Here is a 7,870-nt window from a genome sequence, read left to right on the forward strand (position 1 = left end):
AGTCCTCAGTAAGAGTACTTTGAGGCGGGTGCAGACAGGAACAATAAAATCGATGGGGCCTTATGCAATCTAACTGTCGTGCATCTAAAGGCCACTTCTTGGGGCACCTTCAGGGAAAGTATTTGACTTAAAGTGGATCAGAGATGAAAAACTAACTATAAGTAACTTGTCTATATATCTTATCTAAAGTTTACACAGCATATCTAGCTGCAAACAGCTTCAACGGTTTATGATTTATTTATTCCTGTGATAAAATGAGGGCAGCCATGTTCTGTTTGTCACAATGTCACAGGCTGAGGGCTGGATATGCTATCAGCTTGCCTGTGTGTAAATTCAGTCCCCTCTCCACCTCCCCTCTGCCTCTGAAATCTCTGGCTAGTAACAACCTCCTCCTGCCCAGACTGAGCTCCCATAAGCCCTTGCTACAGTGCCAAGGCACTGTGAAAAAGTGCTACTGTGCCAAATCACTGTGAAAAAGTTGTGGGCGAGGCTTGTTTAGTTTATAGGGAATTAGTGTATTAAAACAAAAAAAAAAGTAATTGGCTTGAGGAATGCCCTATAAACTATATGAAAGGAACACAATTATGCAATGAGTAAAAGTTTATCTCGGATCCACTTTAATGATCCTGTTGAATGCTTAGCAGACTAGGCATAGGGATCGGGATGGCCAGTCAGGAACAGCATCAAGACAAGGTAATCTAGCCTGTTTAAAACTTCATTCATGTTTTTTTCCCCCAGATCAGGGGAAGTTTAATGAGAATCTAAAGTGAAATAAAGGTGGCCAGTTTGACTTGCCTGGATCTTTTTCTAGCCCCTGCAGTAGTTCCACTGTGCTCTGATCAGCAGCTGTGCTCCTCTGAGAGCTCTGGGCAGCACACCTCTTGACCACGCTTCCGTGAAAGGGAGTGTCTTCCGCTTGCGCAGTTCGTAAAAACTGCAACAATGCTGAATGCTCCTGGCTACAAAAATGCGATTGAGGAGGCGCGCAGCCAGGGCAATGCATGTGTAGTAGCAAGTGACTGGTCTAGTCAGCCAGCTTTAGAGCACCACAGCAGCTACATTGAACAGTGTGGAACGACAGCGAGGGACCAGGATGACTACAGAAGGATGGAAGAAGCCCTAGGTAGAGTTGGGCGAACTGTTAGCGCAACTGCAGCCGAACTGTTCGGCTGCCCAACCTGTCATGTGGCTGTGGCTCTTACTACTTCCGGGTCGCAATGACCCGGAGTAGTACGTCTGCGCTGGCCCGGCGGAGCGCGTCCTAAATCGCGCTCCCGTTGCCGGGCACTCTCTGCACATGTGTGTGACGTCATGAGTGACGTCACACACATGCGCAGAGAGTGCCCGGCAACGGGAGCGCGATCTAGGACACGCTCCGCCGGGCCAGCGCAGACGTACTACTCCGGGTCATTGCGACCCGGAAGTAGTAAGAGCCACAGCCACATGACAGGTTGGGCAGCCGAACAGTTCGGCTGCAGTTGCGCTAACAGTTCGCCCAACTCTAGCCCTAGGTAAGTTAAACTGCCCACATTTATTTCACTTCAAGTCCCCTTTAAAGGAAACCAAAGCTGAGAGAAATTAAAAATACATGGGGCTTCCTCCAGCCCTATGCGCACAGATCGCTCCCACGCCGCCATCCTCAGTCTTCTCCCGGGTCCCGTAACTTCATCTAGTCTGTCCAAAATACGTGTGCCCTCTATGTATCTCTCCGGCTGCTGCAGTTGTTATCGGCACACATCACTAAACGTCACTTGCGTGATCACGCACCTGTACACACAATGTGAGACCACAGGAACAACCGCTTATCGCTCAAAAAAAATCACCAGTCATCAGAAAAATCACATGGTGGGTACGTAACTTAAGAGGTTAATCAGCAAAGGGCCAAATGTCTCACAGTATTCATAAGATGTACACAGTGTGTTGAGAAAGGAGGTCTATAAGGGGTGTAGTGAAGCAATGGAGGTGAAGAGCCTATGACAATAGGTGTGTGTAAGGAACTGTAAACACTTAACTCCAGTACCAGTGAAAACATTCAGAGCAGGGAAGTGAAAGTTACCGTCTGCACACTGCTTGTGAGATGTTAAAAAAAAAAGTCTGTGACTGGTAGGTTACTCACCCTGTACCGTGGTGTTAGAACACTCAGCTTCTATCAGATGAACTAGTCGACTGTGATGGGAGGGACTAACGTCGCCCATTAGTGATGTCATGCGGAAGCCATTTTGGAAATGGGCAGTCTACGTAAAGCTTGAAGGTTTTGCCCTTACTGACCAAGCGTAAAAACTTGAGTAATACTGAAAAATAAGACAGAGGAAGCTAGAATAAAACAGAAAAGAATAGAGGAAAAACTAAGACCATAGCAATTACAGTACAAGTATAAAGCATGCAAATGCAGAACAGAACATTGTCTTCCTGAAACAGAAGGTATTTCAGAGGGCTTTTTGGTCCTTTTTAGCCTGTAATACACTCCTAGAAGTTCTGGTTCACCATAAGCTTGTTGGCAATCTGCTACTCAAAGTATGCCAAGTAAGGTTTAAAACGTGAGTACCATGATATAGTGGTATGCTGCCATCTAGTGACAGGATATTATTTGTACTTACAGGCTATACCAGGAATGCGAGGACAGAGGAGCTATCCTTCGTTCAAACTGAGGGATATATCACATTCAGAACACACAAAACATAGGAAGTTGTAACACAAATTAAACATAGAATATACAACAGGAAAATAATTATAATGCAATAAAATGTACATTAGAAAGACTAGAAATTAATTCAATCGATTAAAAAAAGAGTGATTTGAACTTTGCATGCAAAAATTATTTAAGTGTATTTTTTTCAAGTAATTCATTCACTCCTTCAGAACTTAGAATTTTTATCCTTTTCCAGGGTTTCAAAAGTATTCAAGGCAGGGCCGGTTCTAGACAAGCACATATGAGGGGGCAGACAGAAATTTGCAGGGGGCATGGAAAAAACCCTGCACGCCGAAAATGGGTGTGGTCCTGGCCGGATGAGGGCGGAGCTAACTGTAATTTAAAAAATACAATGCAAAGACAGTGGGCCCAAGTTTTAGTGACCCTTTTCCCAAAAAATTGATTCACATAATTGCGCAGCTTTTCTCCAGGAAATACATGTAATATGATCAGCTTTCACCAGAAAATACACGTAATGTGATCAGATTTGGCCAGAAAATATGTTCAACCATGTCGGCAGACTTGATCAGAACATACACAATGTCGGCAGATTTGACCAGAACATACAGTGTCGGCAGATTTGACCAGAACATACACAATGTCGGCAGATTTGACCAGAACATACAGTGTCGGCAGATTTGACCAGAACATACACAATGTCGGCAGACTTAACCAGAACATACACAATGTCGGCAGATTTGACCAGAACATACAGTGTCTGCAGATTTGACCAGAACATACACAATGACGGCAGATTTGACCAGAACATACACAATGTCGGCAGATTTGACCAGAACATACAGTGTCGGCAGATTTGACCAGAACATACACAATGTCGGCAGATTTGACCAGAACATACACAATGTCGGCAGATTTGACCAGAACATACACAATGTCGGCAGATTTGACCAGAACATACACAATGTCGGCAGATTTGACCGGAAAATACACAATGTCGTCAGATTTGACCAGAACATACACAATGTCAGCAGATTTGACCAGAACATACACAAGGTCGGCAGATTTGACCAGAACATACACAGTGTCATAATTACCTGCTAAGGAGGGGAGCCCGACTGCTATCCTCCCTCCCTGGCCTCGGAGGCCTCCCTCCTGTAATGCGCGGTGGAATACAATGCAAGTGTCCGGCGGGCTGAAGCAGAGGAAAGAGCTTCAGTCTTCAGATCCATGCAGTCTCCTCTGTAACGACGCTGCTCTCGCTGTGAGTCAGGAAGTAGCGCAAGAATGTCATTACAGAGGAGACAGTGTAGACCGGAAGACTGAACCTCTAGTGACTGCTTCAGTCCGCCGGTTCCTTGCATTATATTCCGCCGCGAATTACAGGAGGGGGGCCCACCCGAGGTGAGGGAGGGAGGACAGGAGTGGGACCCCCAGGGAAATAAGTTTTTTTTTAAAAAAACACAAGGATACATAATGGCCCTATGCCTGCAGAGCGGCTCTGATTTGAGGGGGCAAGAAGTCTATTTGAGGGGGCTCTGCCCCCTCTCGCCCCCCTAAAGCCGGCCCTGATTCAAGGTGGTTTCTACTCTTTACTACTGGAATGAACAGGGCAGTTTCTAGGCTAAAATGCACCCAGGGCGAGGGAGTAAAAATTGTGCCCCCCTCCCCAGCGCCGTGGAGCCAGGTATAGGTGTCTGCAGTATAGGTTAGCAAGGTCTAGTTGCACTCAGTATAGGTAGCCAGCTATAGGTCCCCCAGTATAGGTTAGCCAGGTAGGTGCCTCCAGTATAGGTAGCCAGTATAGTTGCCCCCAGTATAGGTTAGATAGGTAGGTGCTCCCAGTACAGGTTAGCTAGGTGGGTGCCTCCAATATAGGTAGCCATACTAGTTGCCCCAGCATAGGTTAGATAGGTAGGTGCTCCCAGTATAGGTTAGTTAGGTAGGTGCCTCCATAATAGGTAGCCAGTATAGTTGCCACCAGTATAGGCTAGCTAGGTAGGCACTCCCAGTATAGGTTAGCTAGGTAAGTGCCTGCAGTATAGGTAAGATAGGTACGTGCCCCCAGTATAGGTTAGTTAGGTATGTGCCCCCAGTATAGGTTAGATGGATAGGTAGGTGCCCCCAGTATAGGCTGGATAGGTAGCTGCCCCCAGTACAGGTTAGATAGGTAGGCACCCCCAGTATAGGTTAGATAGGTAGGTGCTCCCAGTATACGTTGGATAGGTAGGTGCCCCCAGTATAGGCTAGATAGGTAGGGGCCCCCAGTACAGGTTAGATAGGTAAGTGCCTCCAGTACAGGTTAGATAGGTAGGTGCCCCCAGTACAGGTTAGATAGGTAGGTGCCCCCAGTACAGGTTAGATAGGTAGGTGCCCCCAGTACAGGTTAGATAGGTAGGTGCCCCCAGTATAGGCTAGATAGGTAGGTGCCCCCAGTATAGGCTAGATAGGTAGGTGCTCCCAGTACAGGTTAGATAGGTAGGTGCTCCCAGTACAGGTTAGATAGGTAGGTGCCCCCAGTATAGGTTAGATAGGTAGCTGCCCCAGTACAGGTTAGATAGGTAGGTGCTCCCAGTATAAGTTGGATAGGTAGGTGCCCTCAGTATAGGCTATATAGGTAGGTACCCACAATATAGGTTAGATAGGTAGGTGCCCTCTCCCCCATAATGGAGGGGGGAGTCAGCCGCGGGGAGAGCGGCTCGACCTCTTCCTCCCTTCCTCTCCCGGGTTGCCCTCCGTGCTCCACCCTCTGCTGCAGAGTGAGCACAGCAGGAAGCGCTGCCTGTTCAGTAAGCCAGCACCTATTCAGTAGGAGACCTTTGGCAAGTCTCCCTAACACTGCTACTGCCTATAGAGCGCGCCCTAGTGGCTGCAGCTCTGGCGCTTTGAGTCCGCCAGGAGAAAAGCGCGATATAAATGTTATTTGTCTTGTATACAGTCAGCAACTCACCTCCCTGTGTTCCAATCGACGATCACTTGCTGCTGGTCTCCTCCTCTGCATAGCCGCGGTATACACACTAATACCTGTTTAGCAGGAAGTAGAGTGTGTATAAGTGGCTATGCAGAGGAGGAGACCAGCCGCAAGTGATCAGCGATGGGAACGCAGGGAGGTATGTTGCTGACTGTATACAGTGCTTCCTGCTGCATTCAATCTGCAGCAGAGGGGGGAGCACGAAGGGCGGCCTGGCAGAGGAAGGGAGGGATAGGTCGGCCACCTTCCCTGCGGCTGACTCCCCCCTCCATCACGGCGCCCCCCCCCAGTGCTAAGGGCGGCCGCACGGCCCTAGAAACGGGCCTGGGAATGAACAATAGCCCAATAGGATATTAGGAGAATTGTTGAAATTGCCAGAAAAGCCTGCTGAGCCGCCACAAAGTCAACAGCGCATTACCATTGGACTTCCGTGGCGACGCGGTGACGGAAGTAATATAAGTCAATGGGCGATGCAGGAAATTTCAACATGTTGGCAGCAGAGGTATGGTGCGCAAGCACAGAATGAGGAAATATGACAGGTATACCAGTGATGTTTTTCATGTAAAGCAGGGAGTACGTCACTGGGCGAGGGATGTGCGGTGGGGCTGCACTATGCATATGACCTTGTTGGTATACTCTGCCGCAGGGTCATATGTGAGGCATTTTGGGCATTGTGGTGTGACAAGGGCTGGGCATTGCACAGCAAACACACCAGCAAGTTGTAAAACCAGCTTTAAAAGACAACTGTAGTGAGAGGTATATGGAGGCTGCAACAGGGGTGCCTGTAGTCATTTTGTCACTCCAGGCAAGAAAACCTGTGCCCCCCCCGCCCGAAAATAATCATCAGTGCATCACTAGAAAATAATCATAATGCAGCAGCGTTTCACCAAAAAATAATCGTAATGCGGCATTGTTTGACCAGAAAAATACACGTAAAGGCGGCAGCGTTTCACCAGAAAATACATATAGGCAGGGCTCTACTTTCATGAGGCATAAAGGGGGACAGAAGGAAGCACGAAGGGGGACAGAAGGAGGCACAGGGGGACTGAATAAGGCACACAAGGTGACATAGGGAGGCACAGGGGTACAAAAGGAGGCATGAGGGTCAGAAGAAGTCACAAAGGAGGACAGAATGAGACACAAAGGAGGACAGAAGGAGGCACAGGAGGACAGAAGGAGGTACACAGAGGGGCAACAGGCGGTACAGGGGGACAGAAGAAGGCATGAGGACCAAAAGGAGGCCCAAAAAAGGACAGGAGGAGGCCCAAAAAAGGACAGAAGGAGGCACTGGGGGACTGAAGGAGGCACACGGGGACAGAAGAAGGCACAAAGTGGGGCAGAAGGAGGCACAAGGGGGGGCAGAAGGAGGCACATAGGGGGGCAGAAAGAGGCACAATTGGAGGCAGATTGAGACACAAAGGGAGACAAAAGGAGGCACAGGAGGAAAGAAGGAGGCACAAAAGGGGGAAGAAGGAGGCACGATGGGGGACAGAAAAAAGCACAAAGGGAGGCACACGGAGACAGTAGGAGGCACAAAGGGGAACACAAAGATGCACAAAGGGGGACAGAAGGAGGCAAAAAAGGGTGACAGAAAAAGGCAGAAGGGGATGTAAGGAGGCACAGGGAGACAGAAGGAGGCAGAGGGTGAAAGACAGAGCCACAGGGAGACAGAAGAAAGCACAAAGGGGCACAGAAGGAGGCACAGGGGGGCAGAGGAAGGCACAGGGGGCAGAGGTAGCACATGGGGACTGAAGAGGCACATGGAGACAGAATAAGGCACAAAGGGAGACACATGAGGACAGAAGGAAGCAGAGTGGGACTGAAGGAGAAACAGGGGGCAGAGGTAGCACAGGGGGACAAAGAAAAGCACAAGGGGACATAAGGAGGCACAGAAGGACAGAGGGAGGCAGAGGTGGTACAGGGGGACTGAAAGAGGCACATGGAGACAGAAGGAGGCACAAAGGGAGACAGGAGGCATAAAAGGAGACAGAAGGACAAACAGGGGGTACGACATGGCACAAGGGACTGAAGGAGGCACAAAAGGGACAGAAGGAGGCACAAAGGGGGGAAAAGGGATGTACAAGGCACAGAGGGACACAGTGGCAGCTGCCTGCAACTTCCGCTAAGCAGATGCAGCAGAAGCAAGTAATAGAACCTGTGGGGTGGGGCTTAGTCAGGGGGGCGTGGATTCATCCAGGGGGCGTGGCTTAATCAAGCAACATTGCGCTCCCAGGACCAATGGCACTCCAGGC

The 7,870-nt window shown here is 49.1% G+C and overlaps 1 protein-coding gene across 1 annotated transcript in view; it reads right to left on the minus strand.

Moving 5' to 3' along the window:
- Positions 1-2,221, minus strand: part of LOC137521275 (THAP domain-containing protein 5-like) — a 49,572-nt gene extending 47,351 nt beyond the window's left edge. Inside the window, exon 1 of the mRNA XM_068240297.1 lies at positions 2,117-2,221. The gene's annotated coding sequence lies outside the window, so the exon portion shown is untranslated. The remainder of the gene's footprint in view (positions 1-2,116) is intronic.
- Positions 2,222-7,870: the final 5,649 nt, after the last annotated feature.

This window comes from Hyperolius riggenbachi, chromosome 6 (assembly GCF_040937935.1).
Source record: "Hyperolius riggenbachi isolate aHypRig1 chromosome 6, aHypRig1.pri, whole genome shotgun sequence".
Lineage (NCBI taxonomy): Eukaryota > Metazoa > Chordata > Amphibia > Anura > Hyperoliidae > Hyperolius > Hyperolius riggenbachi.